Below are 23,585 nucleotides of genomic sequence, written 5' to 3'. Positions count from 1 at the left end.
AAAAAAAAACCGTCGCCTTTCGGGTTCTGGTGAAAGCTACTTGCGAATGTTGGATTATGTAGAAATGTGTAAGTATTTTTTAAAACTGCTTTTAATGCTTTAATTATTAGATGGAAACACAAATGAATATACGTATAACGTTAAGGTTTGAGGAGTTTCCTCAATTCCTCATGAATCCGATTATATTATAAGAAATCGAAGCTTGACAAACTTTGACTTCAAAACATATGCTTAACAAACATAACTAAATAAATGTCACTGTTCTGAACTTAAATGCATGCTTTTTTTACAAAAATACCAAAGTCACTATGAGTGTGCCGTTCAGGTTTGAGGAGTTTGGTTCTGGCCATCATCAGCAGTTCCACTGCACCAAATGTCACTGTTCTGGACGAAAGTGCATGCTGTTCTTATAAAAATACCAAAGTCACTATAAGTATGCCGTTCAGATTTGAGGAGTTCGGTTCTGACCATCATCAGAAATTCCACTGCACCAAATGTCACTGTTCTGGATGAAAGTGCATGCTGTTCTTATAAAAATGGCAAAGTCACTATAAGCGTGCCGTTCAGATTTGAGGAGTTTGGTTCTGGCCATCATCAGCAGTTCCACTGCACCAAATGTCACTGTTCTGAACGAAAGTGCATGATGTTCTTATAAAAATACCAAAGTCACTATAAGCGTGCCGTTCAGATTTGAGGAGTTCGGTTCTGACCATCATCAGAAATTCCACTGCACCAAATGTCACTGTTCTGGACGAAAGTGCATGCTGTTCTTATAAAAATGGCAAAGTCACTATAAGCGTGCCGTTCAGATTTGAGGAGTTTGGTTCTGGCCATCATCAGCAGTTCCACTGCACCAAATGTCACTGTTCTGGACGAAAGTGCATGCTGTTCTTATAAAAATACCAAAGTCACTATAAGCGTGCCGTTCAGATTTGAGGAGTTCGGTTCTGACCATCATCAGAAATTCCACTGCACCAAATGTCACTGTTCTGTACGAAAGTGCATGCTGTTCGTATAAAAATACCCAAGTCACTATAAGCGTGCCGTTCAGATTTGAAGAGTTCCGTTCTGGCCATCATCAGCAGTTCCACTGCACCAAATGTCACTGTTCCGTACCTAAATGCATGCTGTTCCTTTATTAACACAAAAATCACCATATGTATGCCTTTCAGATTTGAGGAGTTCCCTCGATTTCTCCAGGATCCCATCATCAGAACTGGGTTCTGAGAAAAATGGGACCAATCTGTATGTATATACATTCAATCAAAAAAAAATTTTTCAAAATCGGTCCAGGAACGACGGAGATATCGAGGAACAAACATAAAAAATAAAAAAAATAAAAACATACAGACGACTTGATAACCGTCCTTCTTGAGATATGAGGCGACGGTTAAAAATACAAACATTGTTTTACGTTAACAATGCTTTGTTATCTGTTTAAAGTCATTTGAAAACTGTAGGTATACTGTTGAATTTTTTACAAAAAGTTTTTTTGAATTTTTTTTTAACTATAATAATGTGGTAACCTAAGTGTTTTTTGGTCTTACATATCCTTTATCTATCGCCTCCATGGTTTTTCGTGTGTTAACTAAAAACCAGGTAATGAATTTACGAAATGTTAAAACCAGGGATGTAACAGATGTGGTTTTAACGGAACCGGAAGCGGAAGCGGAAGTTTTGAATTTAGTTTAACGGAAGCAGAAGCGGAACCGGAACCAGAAGCGGAAGTTATAGATGTTAAAAACGAAATGAAAAAATACCACATAGGTATAACATAAACCAATACTAATTAAATTACCTAGAACTTTTAGGTGTTTACTGTTCAGCCTGTAATCAGCAGTTTGTAATCAGCCTTTAGGCCCACTTAGGTTTTAAAAACGAAAAGAAAAGTTACCTGATATTTTATCTTAAGTATATCATTCATTACAATCCAAAAATTTAAATCACCTTGAACTTTAAGATGTTTAGTTGTTTAGGTAATCACTAAAAACACATAAGAATCCTTTTAAACCTTTATTATGCCGTAAAAGGTTTTAGAAACGAAAAGAAAACTTACTCGTAGGTAGTATAATACAATCCAAAACTAACCAGTAAAAATTATATGTGTAATTGTTAGCACACAATAGGCTACTAGACTCGTATCGAATTTAGAACATCAAGTTATTGTTTTCTGTAGTATTTGACTTAAGAAATCAATATTTATAGCTTGCGGGCATTAAAAGTGCGTGATGATTGCGTATTTTTAATTAAAGATGTGTGTATGTTTTTTTTTAATTATGGACTCCGAAAACGGTGTTGGCCAATGGAGTGACGTCACATAATTCAGATCAACTATGGAAATTAGAGGTAGTAATCTGATCTCCATAGAAGCAACCTCTATTGTATTAAAATTCATAGTCGTTGACGGGTGTGACAATGTGAAATATTTTTTTCTAAATATACTGACGTCATGTCATAGATATTCTATAGATTTATTAATCTATAGAATATCTATGACATGACGTCAGTATATTAGTTTAGTAGTTAGTGTAGTAGTGGCTGATGTTGTTTTTGCCTGATCAGTGATCACGTAAAAGTAAACTTTAAATAATTTTTTTGCGGCTTTTTAAGTCGTAACAAAATATGGTACTATTTTTTTTCGTTTCATTAGACAGTAATTAATAATATAAGACCACAGTATAAGACATACTTTGAAAAAGGGTCAAGTAACCTAATTTTTAAATTAAATGGAGTGATTGTAAAAAAAAGTAAACTGTATTTAATAAACAAATTAACAGCTTTATCTCCCGGCAGTTTGCTTCTAAGGGGATCGTAGATAAGCCCTGCACCACTGAATAGTTGTTCACTCGCTACTAACTAGGTGGACAGGACAAATATTGGCGCGCAATGGAATGCAGCGATTGATGTTTAGTATCGCAGCACGTGGAAACGGAGAGATGAGCGAATGACAAGTATAGACCTGTTGGTCTTTGATGTACGCCGCTCATGTCCCACCGTCGCGCTAGGTTCCGACATCCGTTATAACTTCCGTTTGAAAAATAACAGAACCGGAACAGAAGCGGATGTGTAAAACAAAACGGAAGTTCCGCAGAAACGGAAGCAGAAGCAGAGCTCCGTTACATCCCTGGTTAAAACCAATAAATTCTCGGATGTGTCACCGGTGATGGACGACCCAGCGACCTACATTTTAAAAGTTTAACTACAAGTCGACGTTGAAATACACGCAGGAAAATATTACCAACAAATTTTATGCTCATGACTTCACCCCTGAAATGGATGGCCGAAAGTATGATGTCGATGTCAGATAAAGTTCAGTGTTATTTAATGTTTAGGTGGCCAAGTGTAAAGGAAATAATTTACTCTTTTACTACCATTTTGAATATTTGTGAGCATAAGTAGAAGTAGATATAGTAGGTACGTATTTTATGTAGAATTTGACTACTTTTTGTGACAGGGGGGTTTGTTTGTGTAATATAAAATAATTAGAATTTAATTTTTACTACCTATCTACGTCAATAAAAAGTCCCTTAGTTAGGTCACACCTCGGACACTGGCGATCAAATGTATGAAAGAGGCGCGTTCCTATCACACATTCTAAGCTCGTGTAGGTGAACGCGTACTAAGCTTGTATGAGTGAGATATGACAGGTCGACTGGTCGCGTTGTTGACAGGCGGTAACTGTGAGGTAACCGAGAGGGGGTGGGCGGCACTTTCAGCGGGGAGCGGGAGTGGCCATACTGTACGATAGTACTCTTTATTATACTGTGGTTAGGTTTCGAGTAACATTTATTATTAACACTGCATTTTTCATTAAGTAACACTGCAATTTTCATTTAAATAGGTAAGTGGCCGTAGTATTGCATTACATTCAAGAACACATCAAATATCACGCCATCTGTTTTAAGGGTGCTTTCGAGAAAAACGTCAAAATAATGTAAAATTGATAGTTTTAGTCGGTGAAATACTACACTTTCCGTTATCTAATAGTTATATTTAATTAAGTTTCAATTAGAGCATCTTATTATCTTGATACTTATCCCGACTGGATTTTAGAAAACTAACTCATTAAATTAATTATGATTTTTTCTCTGATGCACGTTTAGGAAAACCCGCGGCGTATAGTGCTGGATTAGTCGATCTTATTTGTAAAATTTGGACAATTTGGAATACTGAAACTGGTACATTTATAATACGTATATCCTGTACTACAAACTTCGCAGACTACATTTATATTATAAGGTTTTTCTACTTGTCGACTGTAATCTGTCAATTAGGACACCACAGACTAAACTATAAGTGCTAACTTTTCAGTGTTGGATACTCTATGGCAGTTCCGACTCAATTATAATAAGCTCATTATAGTTGACTTTAGTTAATTGTAATAATTTCAAAAATAGAACTTCATACAATTTCTATACTAATTTGCGATACCTGGCAAATTTTCCTGCATCTGAAACACAATTTTTTATTCCCAAGGGAATAATGGATTTAGTTTTAAAAATTAATACAATCCGTACAATACTTCAGGCAAAGGATGTTTCAATCAGCCAAGGATTTTTGTTGCACAACCAAAATTTGACTAAAGCTACAAAAGATATTATACGGTATGAAAACTGCAATTTATTTATATTTCAGTGTGTATTCTATTGTTTTGCATTTATTTCGTAAATTTAACTCAGATAAATCGTTATAGTTTACAATCTGACAATATGTTCTCGACTCGCGCTTGACCGCGTGCCAGCGCGAGGCGCCCACCGTTGTCTAGCAACGGAGAGTACAACAGATCAAAATTAATGAATGAATGAAAAATAAGTAAAAATTTAGTTCAATTATATGATTTATATGCTTTTTTGAACATTGCATTTAATTTATATGCAGGATTTTCGTGTTTGTTTTCGTTCAAAGTGTTTGTTATCAAAAACAATGGAATTTAATGTGAATAATCTGATATAGATGAAGATACACTACTGGTCTTTGCGCCGTCGTTGCGTTGAAGGTTTTGCCTTACGACTTTTTTTGTATTTTTCTCTCAAATGTGATGAAAAATATTGTGTGTAACTCAGGAGGTAAGGATATTAAATACTCGTGTCTATATTCACTCCAGCCTGCGGCTGTCGTGAATATATCAGGACACTCGTATTTAATGACCCCCTTATACCATTGTTGCACAATGTACTATTAATATGATACCACACACGGTATGATTAAGCGCTCGGTTGCGATTTCACTATTTTTCACATGAAAGCCCTCTTAATAAACCTACTATGATTAGTAGAAACTTGTATTTAAAAATCAATCAAAGTACATAGTTACTCATTCATTCTGTAGATACCTACTACTACTCGTACCTCCTCCATCATATCATCAGGGTGCGTTGCCAAGTCCACAAACGCTTACGATAAGATCGTTATTTAGCTATCTCTATCGGTTCCGTATTGGCGCGAAGAGCCTTACTGCGTTTCGATTGGCGTCTAGTGTCAATGATTGTCAGTTTGGCTGAGCCGACAGGTACTCCAGCGCATAAATGTGTACCAAAACATGAATGCATCATGACCGGCGCATACGTTATCGTCCCGCATCGTGATTGGAATATGATTAGGCAAGTCGCAGAGAGAATTCTGTCGGTTCAATCAACCACGATTGTTCCACTGGCCGCGCAAGGACGGCCGCAGACGGTTTTCCACAGAGCCACTCAACCGTTTCCGTTAGGTAACGTGATAGGATGAAATTGTCTCGTTGGGGTGTAACTGGTGTAAGAAGTGTCATGTGTGGCAATTAAGATAAATATGCACGCAAGCGTAATTAGAACTCCAAAGTGAATTATTTATAAAGCTTACGCACACTATAACAATTAAAATCTCAGAAATATCATGTGGCTTATTTTGACTGACCACTAATCCAGTTCTAACACATATTAATGGTATCATCTTCCGGACTGTGTCTGTGTTCTTAATTTCATAGCTGAGATAGTGCATTTGTTTTCAATTTATGAATAGGTAGTATGTCGACGGTCAATCGTAGTACCTATTAGACAGATTGTAATGTGCCGGTCTTTTTAATCCAAAAAATTGGTGGAAGAGGTTCATTATGTCGTCTCAGATGTCTCAAGAACAAACTGCCCAAATAAGTAGCGAGGCTCCATCGAGTCAAGAAACGAAGCAAAGATTTGACACGTCAAAATTTCAAGATACCTATGTCTCGAGGAATTTCACGATCTGCCTGATCTTATGATCGGCCGCCAACGCATACATAATTTTTTGGGTTGTGTTATTGCCAAACGAGTTTATGACCGGACCTGACTGACGCTCCCTGCATTCAGAGGGCGTTAAACTTTCACAAACAACCTGTCATCAACATGTCAAATTCTAAAATGGCTCTTGACCAAAATAAACCTGGTTTTTATAACTTAAGAGTCAATGAATCAATCAATACTAAAGTTGTAAATCCGATAACATTCTAGAATTGCAACGACTGTCATTGTCTTTGTAAGAAAATACCAATTAAACGAATGGTATTTAGTGTACTTACATAGGTAGGTACTTGTTTATAAGTACATAGACTATAGATGAATTATTATTATCCATTACGTCTCGGATAATAAACCCATACGAGATATATAACGACGTATAGTGAGTCGTTAATGACTGTATCACTATTAAAGCTGACACTTTGACACATGTTGTGATATTTATTAGTTGGAACAATAGCAAGTGTGTCCTGCCTGACACGTCGGTCAAATCATTAAACCGTATTTGATACTAGTAGGTATTAGATTAGCTACATGGTATATGCATTTGACGCTTAGTTTTGTGTCTACCGATACATTTGCTTTATATGTTTTATGTTATTTCTACTCAGAATCAGTAGCCTTTTCAAACTATTTTTCCTGTTGTGTTATATATACCATTTTTCATATAAGTAGTTTGTATTGTTGTAATTATTTTTGTTTAGGCATAACTTTTTCTTCGTAAAAGATGTTCCATATCCGAGATTTCTAACTAAATAGCAAGAGTCTTATAATAAATTATTCATTAAAAATACACAAACAAGGTTACTAAAGAGTAGTGGATTCGATGCCATAAGCTGTATACATGTAGGCAATGTAGGCATATATTTGTAATTCACTTTGAATTAAATTGCGTGTTAGATAATTCTTCACAAAAAAACAGCTGAATGGATTTAGTTTAGGAGATAATTTGGGGATGAAAGATTAAGAGATAGTTTTTACCAATTATTCAGATATTTATGATAATTTTCAGATATAATGCAGGCGAACTTGGGGGCAGAAGCTATAAACATAATAGTTATGATGATGTAAGAATCTTCTTGAGATGCGTAATATTATTTTCATCACATTTGCTGTTTAAAGGTCTCATTGCGTCTACGTGTACTGAAGCATAATGTACTATTTTATTCGCAAGGGAATAATGGATTTAGTTTTAAAAATTAATACAATCCGTACAATACTTCAGGCAAAGGATGTTTCAATCAGCCAAGGCTTTTTGTTGCACAACCAAAATTTGACTATTAAGCTATAAAATATATTATACGGTATGAAAAATGCAATTTATTTATGTTTTGGAATTATTTCAGTGTGTTTTGCATTTATTTCGTAAATTTAACTCAGATAAATCGTTATAATTTACAATCTGACAATATGTTCTTGACTGCGTGCCAGCGCGAGGCGCCCACCGTTGCCTAGCAACAGTAGCAACGGAGAGTACAAGAGACCAAATTAATGAATGAAATAAATAAGTAAAAATTTAGTTCAATTATATGATTTATATGCTTTATATTCAGGATTTTCGTGTTTGTTTTCGTTCAAAAAGTGTTTGTTATGAAAAACAATGGAATTTAATGTGAATAATCTGATATATATGAAAATACACTACCGGTCTTTGCGCCGTCGTTGCGTTGAAGGTTTTGCCTTATGACCTTTTTTTTATTTTTCTTTTAAATATGATGAAAAACATTGTGTGTAACTCAGGAGGTAAGGATATTAAATACTCGTGTCTATATTCACTCCAGCCTGCGGCTGTCGTGAATATATCAGGACACTCGTATTTAATGACCCCCTTACCTCCCTTGTTGCACAATGTACTATTCTTGGTTAATTATTTAAAAGAACATTCCAGTTGCATGTTCTATCATAATATTATAATTACCTATCTTGTCGGTCTTGAACTCCGGATCATTAGCAATTACGAGTAAGTGTATTGCTATGAAATAATAGCTAGGTATTAGATTCTATAAACATAGGTAAAACTCTGAAATTGAGAGCATACAAATTTGTAAGCAGGTACAGCTAAGTAAGTTAACTTTTAGGTTGGTAGGGTGTTGGTATTAGGTAACTTTGCAGCTGACTGTACATCTTACTAGTACCACTTTTATAATATTTAATAATGATAAAGATAAACTATTTATTTATGAAATACAAAAAAATTGAATAACGCAGAGACAGGTATCTCTACTGAAATTTCTGCTTACGCATATTTTATTTAAAAACATCACATTTGCCCATATGCTGTTGAGTCAACAGGTGTGACATCATCATAACATGATTTAGGCCTGATTTATACGGCGTGCAAACTCGCATGCGATTTTAGTTACATTGCGGGCTGTTTAAGTTAAGGTATCTGTACACTATTCCGGGATAGTAAAATGTGGTACATTATTCCGGGATACTTTGGTTTTTGTCGCAAAATAAGGAAACTATCAGTAAAATCTTAAGTTAATGCAATATTTAATTAACTATAGATCAAATAGAACCGAAAAAGTCGATTTTTGGATATTTATCTTATCTTTTGAAGCCATGAGGTACCTCCAAATGCGTCAGTCGCAACCACGCAGTGGTTTCTATGGGCGTGTTTGACGGTGAGCTTAACGCGGCAGCGGAACTTCGTAAGGGTTTGCTGTGATGATGGTAAGTTTATTGATATTAAATTTGTATCATAATTGTCTTATAGTTATTAAAAGACATTTATATCATCTTTTCAAGTTAATTTAAAACATATTTTTATTAAAATGCCCGCTCCCGGAATAATGTACACCATTTTGACGAGGTGTACATAATTGCGGGAGTATCACGGAATAACGGAAACACAGTCCGTAATGTTTTTGTGTCCTATTACTATTTACGGTTTAGTATATTTATATATTTGATGTAAATATATTAAGTAAAGATTACAGATTATAGTGACATAATTACGGTACATATATTTTTTAGATTTTAATCTCATAATTGAATACGAAATGTATACTCATTGAGTAATACGTGCGAAATATTAGACTGTGCCATCAATATTAAATTTGTTTTATTTCATAAAATTAAAGCACAAAGTTTATTTATTTCAATGTTTTGAGTGTAATTGTTATATAATCTTCCAATATACTAAGAAAAAAATCTTGTTTATGTTTTAATATAGCCTTTTTTTGACTGCCGTAATTAAGTACACGACTTTATATGAGTATCTTATTCCGGTATACTTATATAAAGTATATTAAAATATATAAACTCATAAAATAAGGTACAAAGACCCGGATATTATGTTCTTAAACTTCCTTAGTTAGCTAAAAATTTTTATACCGCATATTGGTTTGTCCGTCAGCCAGTCTGTCCGTCTACGATTTAGCTCAATCATCATTCGTACTAGAAAGCTAAAATTTACATGAGGACAATACATAATAGGATAGACATATATAAATATAAAATAGTACCTATGTAAACCGATTTCATCAAACATGGCTAAGAAGAACACTCTCGATTAATTCAGTTCTTTCAAACGAAAAAAACTAATCAAAATCGGTTCATCCATTCGAAAGCGATGCATTAGACAGACAGACAGTGAAACTTATAACACCCTGTCGTTATATCATATAATAGTTATACCGTAAAATATCATATTTCCCTTCCCATTCCAGCTCACCAAAATATTGCCAATTATAAAAAATACACTCTGTATAAGCATTTATCAAAACGATATGTGCATTATATATTTATGTAAACAATATTTTTAATTCGTTTCTTTACATTATGCTTCAACAAAGTGGACTTTAAAGATATCCCGTAAAAATGTACAACGACTCCCGGAATTAAAGCCATACCAAAATTGTATCCCGGAATAATGGGCAAACGAAGGGTTTAGTAAAACAACGGTAATTTCTATAAATTAGAAGTTACGATGCAAAATAGTGTCTTAAATCAATCGTAGAAGACTTATCCTCAAAATAAAATAGTTAACACCACTAGAAACCTCGCATTTTTGTTTCAAACCTCACTTAAAGTAGGAAACGTCTTAAGTTCCCGTAATATGGTACAGTTACCTTACATACAATTTTGCACAGCCGTCAATACCGCAATGTAATAAAACTCGTATGCGAGTTCTGGTACTGTCTAAATGGGCTCTTAAAATGAATAACGATGGTAGGAAAAATTTAAGAAACGCAGAGTGGGCTATATTCATTAAATACCTACTTACACATGTTTTAAATGAACAAATCTGCTGGTGTCTGCCCATAGAATATGACATCACCATTAATGTAGTGTAAGAATTCATGATATAAAGTAAGTATAAATTAAATCGTAACGTTTTTTATACAAAATTACGAATTTAAGTTAACGTGAGTACCTATTTCTATTAATTTATCTAAATCATTTTGATTGTTTTGCAAGTAATAATAATACACGAACTGACAAATAAAACTAAAAAAGAAAAAACATTAGTACCAACATTGACCATTGCCACACGGATCGGAAATTGCACAGGTACCGCGCATTGCTATTTGTTTTGTGTTCGGGCACTATTTCATTAGTTGTTGAAGGTTCGTTATTCATTCATCATATGGTGCAATTATCACAGGTACTTATTTTAAGTTTTAAAATTTTGTATAAAAATCCAATATAAGTAACTCAATTTTTCCATTGACTCTTTATTAAACATGAGACATTCTATTAACTAACAACACAAAAAAACTTCTATAAACAATGTAGATACACTGTGAGCACAATATATTCTAGAAGTAATTATATTTCACTTGTTGCAAGTATATATAATTATATACCGAGGTCAACACGTCCCGAGATTGAAGCAATTACGAGTATAACTAAGTCTACTTGTTAGTAAGTAGGTAGTAGAACTTCTCAATATTGTATTGTATACCTACCTAAAACATAGTAAAGAATCATACATAACATGTTAAAGAATCCATTGGCGAAACATTACATATTTACTTATATGTAAATATTAGAGACCAGGGATGTAACGGAGCTCTGCTTCTGCTTCCGTTTCTGCGGAACTTCCGTTTTGTTTTACACATCCGCTTCTGTTCCGGTTCTGTTATTTTTCAAACGGAAGTTATAACGGATGTCGGAACCTAGCGCGACGGTGGGACATGAGCGGCGTACATCAAAGACCAACAGGTCTATACTTGTCATTCGCTCATCTCTCCGTTTCCACGTGCTGCGATACTAAACATCAATCGCTGCATTCCATTGCGCGCCAATATTTGTCCTGTCCACCTAGTTAGTAGCGAGTGAACAACTATTCAGTGGTGCAGGGCTTATCTACGATCCCCTTAGAAGCAAACTGCCGGGAGATAAAGCTGTTAATTTGTTTATTAAATACAGTTTACTTTTTTTTTACAATCACTCCATTTAATTTAAAAATTAGGTTACTTGACCCTTTTTCAAAGTATGTCTTATACTGTGGTCTTATATTATTAATTACTGTCTAATGAAACGAAAAAAAATAGTACCATATTTTGTTACGACTTAAAAAGCCGCAAAAAAATTATTTAAAGTTTACTTTTACGTGATCACTGATCAGGCAAAAACAACATCAGCCACTACTACACTAACTACTAAACTAATATACTGACGTCATGTCATAGATATTCTATAGATTAATAAATCTATAGAATATCTATGACATGACGTCAGTATATTTAGAAAAAAATATTTCACATTGTCACACCCGTCAACGACTATGAATTTTAATACAATAGAGGTTGCTTCTATGGAGATCAGATTACTACCTCTAATTTCCATAGTTGATCTGAATTATGTGACGTCACTCCATTGGCCAACACCGTTTTCGGAGTCCATAATTAAAAAAAAACATACACACATCTTTAATTAAAAATACGCAATCATCACGCACTTTTAATGCCCGCAAGCTATAAATATTGATTTCTTAAGTCAAATACTACAGAAAACAATAACTTGATGTTCTAAATTCGATACGAGTCTAGTAGCCTATTGTGTGCTAACAATTACACATATAATTTTTACTGGTTAGTTTTGGATTGTATTATACTACCTACGAGTAAGTTTTCTTTTCGTTTCTAAAACCTTTTACGGCATAATAAAGGTTTAAAAGGATTCTTATGTGTTTTTAGTGATTACCTAAACAACTAAACATCTTAAAGTTCAAGGTGATTTAAATTTTTGGATTGTAATGAATGATATACTTAAGATAAAATATCAGGTAACTTTTCTTTTCGTTTTTAAAACCTAAGTGGGCCTAAAGGCTGATTACAAACTGCTGATTACAGGCTGAACAGTAAACACCTAAAAGTTCTAGGTAATTTAATTAGTATTGGTTTATGTTATACCTATGTGGTATTTTTTCATTTCGTTTTTAACATCTATAACTTCCGCTTCTGGTTCCGGTTCCGCTTCTGCTTCCGTTAAACTAAATTCAAAACTTCCGCTTCCGCTTCCGGTTCCGTTAAAACCACATCTGTTACATCCCTGTTAGAGACAATAAATATATTCAGGTATTCACAAAGTAATCTATACTTAGGAAATCCCCGTTTTGAGTATTTAAATATCATGTGCAGTTGACCATTTACGGAATGGCTTAAAATAAATTTGAATAAAGCAAATAATCGAAGGTCGCGTCGATAATGTCGGAGCAAACAGACGTTTCGACGGTGTTTGATGACCGTCTACGTCGGTGGCGATCACATTACTTACAAATCTTTGTATTCAAAAAAAAAGTTCAAAATTATTTATTTGTTCACATTTTGTACAAAATCTTACAGTTGCTGGAATAAGAATTCATTCCAAATATTATAAATATTAAGTTACCTTCTCATAAAATTAGGTTAAACGAATTTTCTCGAATGTTAAAGTAAAAAGTTCATGTAAATTAAAGTAAGTTTAAGTTCGAATACCATTTTGTAACCTATACATAATAACCTAACCACAAAATGAAAATTTTAAAGAAACCCCCAACCGCGACATAGTGGACCGATTTTTATGAAACATTGCTAAGAACACTCCCGACTAACTCAGCTTTCAAACAAAAAACAAAATAAATCGAAATCGGTTTATCCGTTCGGGAGCTACGATGCCACAGACAGACACACACACAGACAGAAAGACAAACAGACAGACAAACAAATAGACAGCCAGACAGACAGACAGACAGACACGTCAAACTTATAACACCCCGTCGTTTTTGCGTCGGGGGTTAAAATAATTGAACTTTGACTTATATTTAGAGAAGTTATTCGGGATATCAGATGTATTTTGGTGCCTTGTTTCATCCACTACTATTGATGCTAACTGTACACATTATCTTGTGTAAATAGTGAACAATTAAACCTTTCACTGAGCAATTTCTGTCTCAAAAAGGTCAAGTACCTGCGGAAATCATACACTGCAGTAAAACCACAGTTAAAATGTTGAAATACAATAACATCCGTATCAGTTCATTCACATTTACTTTTGAACCTTGCGTGTCCAATGTGCACCAACGATTTTCTGTTTATAACAGTAATATCAAATGTCAATGACGAAAACTCGTTCTCTTCTTTATGCCCATATATCTAGCAAAGACAGTATAACTACGTAAAAGACATATAAAGTCTAAGAAAAAACGTAGGTACCCCGTTACCATAATAGAAAAATGTATGCTCGTTTAGATGGCACTACACTTTGGTTGATGCTCGGCTGATGGCGCTAATATTATTATTTGTAAATTTTAATACATATTAAAGAAAAGAATATGAAACAAATTGTTGAAACTGAAGATCGAAATATTTTAACCTGTATAGCAAGATGGCAGTCAATCAAACGTGACTACAATAAAATACAAATATTCTATATTGTACACCAGTACCAAAAAAAAAACATGGCAGTCAACAACAAGCGGTTTTATCGTGACTACTAATTGGTGTGGTGTGAATATACGAATATACATTTTTCTTTTGGCGTAAGTCCTCTATATCCAGTCTCTTTGGTGTAATGGTTATCGCGCCGGCATCATTTAGCCGAATACCGTTGTCCGGCGATTTGGGCAGATCTTCCGTCTCTGTCTCAACTTTCTCTCCTGCTTTCACCTGCTGGACCACGTTTTTTGATGATAACAGTAATGTGTATTCTGTGCTGCGTTTTATAGCAGTAAAAATTACAAAATTTGCAGTTTTATGGGAAACATTTTGACTATTTTTATGCGTAAAAATGAAACGTGTCGTACGGTTTGCGAATACTTTTTTATGCTACGTCGGGGAGAAACAAGCTTACCTACGACTATAGTATGTAATTTCCATAGCCTATGGACGTCTGCAGCTCTCGACATGCGTGTTGCGGAACCTAACACTCTGTATCCCGTTGAGCTCCGACAAACTCACTATATATACACTTAGAAAGATACCAAAAGTAGTATATGCACTCTCCATCCTTTCAACTATCTCCACTTAAAAAATCACGTCAATTAGTCGCCCTATTTTGCCTTGAAAGACGGACAAACAAACAGACACACACACTTTCCCATTTATAATATTAGTATGGATACACGGTGAAATAAAAAGGACCTTTCAAACTTTGCATAGTGACTTTTGAGGTCATTATGAACAACTTTTATTATGGGACAATGCTGAAATTACAAAAATAATTATTGTCTATTTCATACATTTTTCCACTGTCATGATGCCGCTCATTTCTATGGAACAGCCAAATTTTTTTTCGCGATATCAGCATTGCTTTCATAATAACAGTTGTTCATTATGACCTCAAAAGTCACTATGCAATGTTTAAACGGTCCTTTTTCTTTCACCCTGTATAATATCAAAAAAATTGTGCCGTAAGATTTTTTCTTATTCGGATCATTACTATTTGCTGATTATACACGGAAATCACGCGTGTCCGAAAGTTTAGTTATCGCTTAACACCATGCAAATAATATTACGTGAACAAAAACAGAACATACGACAGTAAGTCAGGCATGGCACCTACATTTTGAGCTCTAGTAAAAGAGTTTATTATAGAGAAGTGTTACAATCTCGGGGTAAATTGATGAGATGATAGATAAAAGGAGTAATTAGCTTCTTATATTGTTATCTCAGGCAGTCATTAGAAGAAAATGGATTTAAATTATAGTAGGTAGGTACCTACGAAGTTAATTGGACCTTGTATAAGTTGGACTGTGATCCTCAGTCACACTTTATTCATATTAACAGTTTAATCCGACGCCGCATCAAGGTACGGGACGTAGGTAACGTCATTTCCAAATTCAAATGGAATTGGGCGGGGCATGTTGCCAGGCAGGTGGCAGGTGGACCAAAATGTTGACCGAATGGTGGCCGCTATCGGATGTAAGAAGCGCCTGGCATCCGTTGGCTCGTTGGGAAGACGACATTCGAAAAACTGCAAGGCACTTCTGGATGAGATTAGCCCAGGACCGGGATAAGTGGCGTACTTACACGAAGGGAGGCCTATGCTCAGCAGTGGGCGATTAATGGCTGAAATGATGATGATGATGATGAACAGTTTAATCGGCTAGATCATATCAATGAGGATATAACCTGTACTGACGTTCTCGCATTTATATTAACATTTTATCGTTTTATTTTCAAAAGAAACTTTTATAAGTAGGTACTTTGGTATCCAACAATAAATCTCTTATCGCGTTTAAAATAAAGCACTTGTTCGTGAATGGGTAAACTTTTTGGTATTTTTTTTTGATTTTGAGTTTAATTTAATTTTCCTGTTGACATCATAATATGCATGATCTTCAAACCCTAATAAAATATATCCTTATGAACATAAAATAAAAATCTTCTGCATCTTAAAAGTTCAGACAAGGAAAAATAAACTTTAGTGTGTCGTTTTTGTTATAAAGCCCACACGAAAGACAAAGAAAGATACAACTAAACTAAAACAATCAACTATTTCACGACTTACAAAGTTATCGAGAAGGAGGATAATATCTGGCTACTTAAGCTTTTTACTGCCAAATAAACCAGCATGCTATAAAATTAAACAATACAAAGACTATTATCGGTCATAGAAGTTGAGTACCTACTTATATTTTAATGCATTTCTATCATAATATTCATGCCAATAAGCCAATATATATCTTTTTCAGTACAGATGGTGTTTTTTTTACGCACTAGTGCGAGAAGTGGTTCATTATATGGCAGGTCGAAACTTCGGAGGTCCATCTGTACTGAAAAACGTCGTTCGATACACGTGCGAAAAGGGAATTCGTAACTCGTGTCGATTTAAAACACTCCCTTCGGTCGTGTTTTAATTTATCGCCACTCGTTTCGAACTTCCTCTTTTTCGCACTTGTATCGAAATGTACTATTAACATATTTCTAGTATTTACGATACCTACAATTTCTATCACAACCACAGAATATATAATAGTACAAGTACAGAAGGCTCACTCCTTTGATGTTCACAAAACGCCGCCATTCTAAATTCTTACCTAAATTAACAAACGGACCGCACGCGTGCAGACGACATTGAATTCTATTGCGCCGCGCGAAGGTCGTCGCCATTGAATGGGCCGCGAACTCGCGGCCGCCGGCATGTACTTGTAGCGCGGCGAAAGGATCGCGGAGTGAGCCGCCCCTGTCACAACTCATATTTAATCATACAATATCAATCTACGCACATTCCTAATCCTATTCCTATTTTTACTTCTTAAGGAATTTAACTAGCGAGCATTTCCGAAACAGTCGCTTTAATAACACAACTAACCTATCCACATCCCAAGCAATAACAAGCTATATGTCAATGGTATAAAAGTTTGAACGTGTGCATTTCTATCTTGCAAGAAGATCGATCAGCGGACCGGGCGGCCTTCTCTAGCGTTTCCCAACGCGCACGCGAACGACGGAAGGACGCTCGATACCTGCGCCGGCGCAGGCTCGAGCTCAATCGATTCCATTTCATCAATAGACTACGTAGTATGCAGGTTTATGGTTCTGACCTTATATACTTTGTTACCAGGAAGGTAACATGCTGAGGAAAACTGTAACGTAAACAATGTAAACATTTATTTTTATGGCTGTCACGAAGTTTATGGTGCCATTGGCGCTTAAATATTGTCCTGTTTCCACTTGTTGTATATTTTTTGGTAATCTAATATCCAATCCTAAGTAGATATAACACATCGTGAAATTTTAGTGGTTGTTTTCCCGAGGCAGGGCGGTTTGCTATCGATAGCACTTTCGATAATACAACCTTTAATACCTAAAAATACTCTAAACTCGAATAAGCAAAAAAACAATACCTAAAATACCTAAAAATACATACTCTAAACTCGAATAAGCAAAAAAACAATAGTAACGCATGCTTGCCCTTAGAGTTGGTCAAAGACGCCTAGTCTTACAAAGACGGCTTCCGCTGTGGCGAGGTGGCCTAGGGGTTCATGGCGCTTGGCCCGGATTGCTAAAAGACGCCGGTTCGAATCGGCCTTCACCACTGGTGGTGCTCGTCATTTTTTCTTTAATATATGACATCTTATTTCGATTTTTAATTTATATATAGTAGTGTGACTACATAAAAAACACAAATCAAAATATTTGTTAAAATAATTTGATTTGTTCCCATAGTTGCGAATAGTAACGCAATCAAACTGCAAGTAGACGACTACTGCAGTGCTACTACTGGTCTTAGGTCACTTTCGAGTTTCATTCAACGTATATAAATCTGGCATTTCTTAACATTAAAAATCACCTTAGTTGTGAACTGACACTTTACCAAAGGAATGATATCTGACCTTTCTTTCAATCGAGAGGAGGTTTCAGTTCTTATTGCGATTAGTCCGTAGTAGGTAAGTAAAAAAGATGTTCAAGATTTTCCTTTGCCGGAAGTAAATTGGCATTTCATAAACATTTACGTTTCAAAAACATATTGTTAAGAGCTGAACTTTAGACCTATAACCTCAGGTTTGGAATTACCGCTAAACTACCAACCGAAAAAAGAAAATTTCGTAAGTGTACAAAATAAGTTGTCAGTTTTACTTCTGTTGTTGTAAATTAAGTTTATAAACACTGACTGATTATAAAAGAGATATCGAGAGACCTTAAGTGCTTGTACAGGTGATCTAGCTAGTCTGCAGAGGCTAGCAAGTTTTTTATAATACATCCATTAAAGACACTAAAAAGTCAAGGCAACGTCAAAGTCACGTATATTTAGATTACACAACTGCTTCCAAAATCACCACTTCACTGACGAATATTATGACCTGTTATAACGAAGCCCAAGGCCTGCTAAGGCTTAGCTGTATAATTATCTTCAAATGTTGGAATATGCAAAGCAAAAGAACCTATTATTTACCGAGAAATCAGTTTACTAATAAGCAGGCTCGATACGAAGTATCCAGTACAAGCACAGAATATATAATAGTACAAGTACAGAAGGCTAACTCCTTTGATGTTCACAAAACGCCGCCATTCTAAATTCTTACCTAAATTAACAAGATCGTTTTAAAAGTTTATTGTGCTTTTCGGAGTGAGCCGCCCAATGGTACAAGTTACAAACCAACTGGCCAGCAACAAAACTAACAATTTCAAAACTATAATTCGATAGCGGGCTATTGTTTGATAATGATAACAATCAATATGAATATGACTCGCATATTTATTATTTTTTCTACACACGAATACAAAAAATTATAATGATAATAAATAAAAATAAAAAAAATATTTATTTATACTTATTTCTTTAATATTTCTTCTGTGCATTGCACAGTATCAAGTCAATGTAAGTCCCTGTACCTAAACCACATGACATGTATTTAAAAAATTGCACTAGTCATATCCATAATATATTAATATTTAAATCGCTACCTGAAATCCGCTGTCTAGTTATCATGTACTTGGCGCAAACCTTTGAAATTGCATTTTTGTTCGAAAGACCGTTCTTTTTAAACCGGTATTTTGGGGAACGCTTTGGCGTCCCTGTACCTGGTAAATGCTGAGTCAAATACTCTATTTGATATTTATTATTATAGTTATTGTTACAGAATCTGTGGATGAGATACATAGTCAGCCGTTTTTAGTGACGTAAAGATGACAACTCTTCTCCTCCTCTTAGTAAGTAAGTGCTATTGAAAACCACAGACGATTTCAGTACCGCGATCACAATGGACTTTGTGTCGATAACTATAAACAGCCTAAGACTTCAAATAAATATTTTTTTTTTATTACGACCGAAGGTTTAGCTTTAAATGAAGGTACCAAGCGCTAAATTGAGGTTAATAGATTTTTTTATTATTTTATTCAACTTGCCCTTGTTTTTATATTCCTAGGTTAAATTTTACTAACATGATTTTTAACAAGCTGTATCGGACATTACATTTATTTGAATCATTTTATTTAGTTATGGTTATCATGCTTCTCGCCTGCAAGTTTCATTGTTTACAAATATGTAATACTATTCTTTATTCGTCGTAGATTATTAATAGATAATAGATAAAGGTATGCATGCTTACATAAATACAACAAAATATGAAGGGACCTCAACTTTTTTAAGTATAAAAACGACTGAATAGGATCGCTACTACTAAATTTGTTTATATTTTCTTCTAGAAATAGTTATACTATCATAACGTCACCAATAACCTTTGTACCTAAACATAGTCTCAAGTTCATCTTGGATATTAAACGAGTTATATAAATTTGATGAGAGAAGGTTACGAAAGTTTTAAAAGTTTAGTGAACTTATACAAGTTTTATTATGCGCATTAGTTACTAATATTTTCTTTAAGTTAAACTAGCTTTATCTACGTATTGGAATCAATAAATATTTGGGGGCATGGACGATACGTAGTACAATAATGTCCAATAGTATTTTATACAATCGTGATATAATACAAAGCTTTTCAGTCGAGTACCATGTTTAGGCCACGAAGCTTGCTGAGTGGCCTAATAGTACGGTACGAGAATGAAAAGCTTAATTATATCACTATTGTATACAATACTTTTTCTATAAGTCAACATTTTCATCATCAATGGACGAAAAATATCATCATTCAAGTTAAAATTAATGATAGTAGCGTCATTCACCGTTGTATCAACATCGAATTACCTAGCAACCAATTGTTTATAATAACCGTCTCTGATTGGTCGATAACGCGATAGATTTAAAAAAAATGTGTTTCAGATGCAGGATATGCAGGATAATTTGCCAGGTATCGCTAATTAGTATAGAAATTGTATAAAGTTCTATTTTTGAAATTATTACAGTTAACTAAAGTCAACTATAATGAGATATTAATATAGTTGAGTCGGAACTGCCATAGAGTATCCAACACTGAAAAGTTTGCACTTATAAGTAGTTTAGTCTGTGGTGTCCTAATTGACAGATTAAATTCGACGAGTAGAAAAACGAATTTTGTGAAGAGCCTTTCCGTTCATTTTAGTCGACTTTTTCAAATGACAGAAATGTTTTCTTTTTATGATATAGGCAGCAGACGAGCATGATGGGAAGCAGTCGTCGCTGTCCATGGACATAAGCAACATCATGGTTTACATGTTTAAAAGGTTTCCGGTGCTCGACTTGCACAATGCCGAATAGTTGATATTCGGCTGTTACCTCTGTAGGTTTAAATATCAGTTATGGTCCTATCCGGATGGAATAAGAATATGATAAAAGACTGATAATAGAATGCTAAAAGACATCAAAGACTACTGACGAAAGTGATGAGTGAAGAATGAACGATGAGACGATCCAAGACGATACCATATTTTTCATGTCTTATACATTAGATAATCAATCTTCATGGCTTCATCATTGTTTAATGCATGCTGACATAGTTGCAAACAAGTTAAATCATAACAAGTCTTAATCATACTAAGTAGAATCAGCACCGACTTCGTGAACTTGACCTAGTGCACACTTGTCTTTGATTCGACGACCTGACATCAATATCCTTATGTAGAACGCATACGTTCACTTCTCAGCATTTTTTCAATTATTTATATTTCAAATATTGATATCATTGAAACCTTCTGGAACGTTGAATAAGTTCGCAGCACGTATAGTAGGTATAGTTTTTCACGTTTACATAACATGAACGTTGAACAATCAATGTAGCAGAATTTATAATAATTTCCTTCCGTATACGATGAATAGGGCATCTATTCATCGTGTTGATGGAACTAATTTCTGAATTAAACATTATCATAATTATAGTATGTAGGTAGACTAAGTAGTGTGCAAATGAGATATTTGGCAATATTATTATGGGTTATTATTATTTTATTATAATCATGGTAAGAAGGCAATTTACTTCTTTACTTCGTATTAATCCTATGTAATAAAAAATTAAGAATGCAGTACCTGTCGTTAAGTAGGTGTACCTTAGAATTATGTACCTAGCGTAAGTTGTTAACAACTGACAGTGAGTTAATTTTAAGTTAATTTTAACTCACTGTCAGTTTTGTGACGATAATTAAGCATGAAATTTCAATAAAAATATTGTTTTTGTGTTAGTAATACATAAACTTTAAGCGTTAATCTACATTCAGAATGTGAAAAAAGTAAATTTTTAGACATATTTTATGCTTAATTGTCGTCACAAAACTGACAGCGAGTTAATTTTTGTTAACGACTAACGCTAATAATTGGGGACCCAAATTCTGAAAATGCCCAAAGGAGTGAAGAAAATTATAGTTCACACCACGTTCACTTCACACTAATCATATTTTTGAGAGGTAGGTACTTACCTACCAAACACTTGAAAATATATCTATCATATTTAAAAATATACTTGACATATAGAAAGCTTGGACACGAGCAACTGACAAACTTGACCGCAATTCGGTAAAAGTTTACTTAAAAGTACTTATCTTGAGTCTCTAAGACTTTTTTGACCTTCGCGTCTCTCGTTTTTGTAAGTTGGCCGTGTAATGTGATGTGTCTCGGTTATATTATTTTAAGCTTTCCAAAATTAAACCCGAGCTAGATGTTGGATATTCGTTATCTTATCTCATCCCCATAGATAGTGTGAGGGAGTTTGATAAGTGTGACATTTTGTAACTTCATGATAAATTACATACAGTTTTTTTCAAATTCAAATTCTAGTAAGTAATATGTGTGTTTATATATTTCATCTGTATTTAAATAAGTTTATTTTTAAGTATGTTGTGAGAAAGAGGTAATCAGAATTTGATTATCTATGCTGAACTCATTCACTGAAAACTTAAGTGTACACTTATTTACATTCTCAAATTTTATGAAAGTATTTAGGGTAGAAGATTATTTCCAATATTTCTTTATTTAGCCAACATAAATAGTTTTCCTTTAATCTTATAAAACCTCCCGGCTCAGGTACATAGAATAGTTAATTCAATGTGAGACCGGCGAGAACCACGATCGCCTTGAAATACTTTCAAACCCTCGTGAACTATGCGAAAACATTTACCTACACGGCTACCTAAACATTTGCCAATGCATCCTTAAATGAAAACTCACCAAATATTCGATCACACACAATTCGGCAGCCGGTAGTCAGCTGTTCACTCACTTCTCACTAAGTCGTTGCTCGGTTGCTTGAATACCTTCAAGGTAACGAACACGATCGGTAGTATAATACCGATTTGTGGATTTTAGGCCTACGAGCGCACGCCGGGGTGTCTCGGTTCGACGCGCTACTCTGATCGACTGAGCGTACGAGCGGCGACCGACGTTGCGCGCGCACGGGGACTCACTGCAGACGACCTTGTCGCCAGACATGGGGTGACTACCCTAACCTCGATGACAATATTGGCGTAAGGGTGAGAATTTGTAAGCGGTATGACGTGTGGGCAAATAGAGGGTTTGTGGCGGCCAGTCGCGCATGATTTGCACGCTTCGCTGTATCTGCGCGTAAAAAAGTTGTACATTGTCATACGCACAAAGGCTTTGTGCATGTTGAAGTTTTTTCTGGGAATATTTTCGTCTTTCGTGACATGTATTTTTTCTGAGACCTCTTCAGATTTTTGTATGTTGAAAAATTATTTAATTTAACTTCTTTTTAATTAGCCAAATGTTTGTTATTAATTTACTACTTCACTTGATGTAAGCATTTGTCAATATATTAGGTCAACTATAAACTGAAATAGATAACATACACTAAAGAAAAAGCTATTCCCGGCTTCGCCACCAGTGGGCTTGATCGCTTTTTCTCAGTTTATAATTTATATGTATATAGTAGTGTTACTACTTAAAAAAACAAATAAAAAAATGATTTGTTCCCTAAATAGGTACACTAATTTTATTAATTCCATTTAAGTACTCATTTTATGAGTGAATTTATAATAAACAGGTACTCTTTAAGCCATATATTTTTAAATTCATTATT

General features: G+C 34.6%; 1 protein-coding gene across 1 annotated transcript in view; it reads right to left on the bottom strand.

Annotated features, from left to right (window-relative positions):
* Positions 1-22,957, bottom strand: part of LOC125230945 (estradiol 17-beta-dehydrogenase 11-like) — an 80,958-nt gene extending 58,001 nt beyond the window's left edge. The window contains exon 1 of the mRNA XM_048136246.1: positions 22,718-22,957. The gene's annotated coding sequence lies outside the window, so the exon portion shown is untranslated. The remainder of the gene's footprint in view (positions 1-22,717) is intronic.
* Positions 22,958-23,585: the final 628 nt, after the last annotated feature.

This window comes from Leguminivora glycinivorella, chromosome 11, assembly GCF_023078275.1.
Source record: "Leguminivora glycinivorella isolate SPB_JAAS2020 chromosome 11, LegGlyc_1.1, whole genome shotgun sequence".
NCBI classification, from domain to species: domain Eukaryota; kingdom Metazoa; phylum Arthropoda; class Insecta; order Lepidoptera; family Tortricidae; genus Leguminivora; species Leguminivora glycinivorella.
The sequence above is the reverse complement of the archived record's forward strand: the minus strand, read 5'-3'. Positions and strand labels throughout refer to the sequence as shown.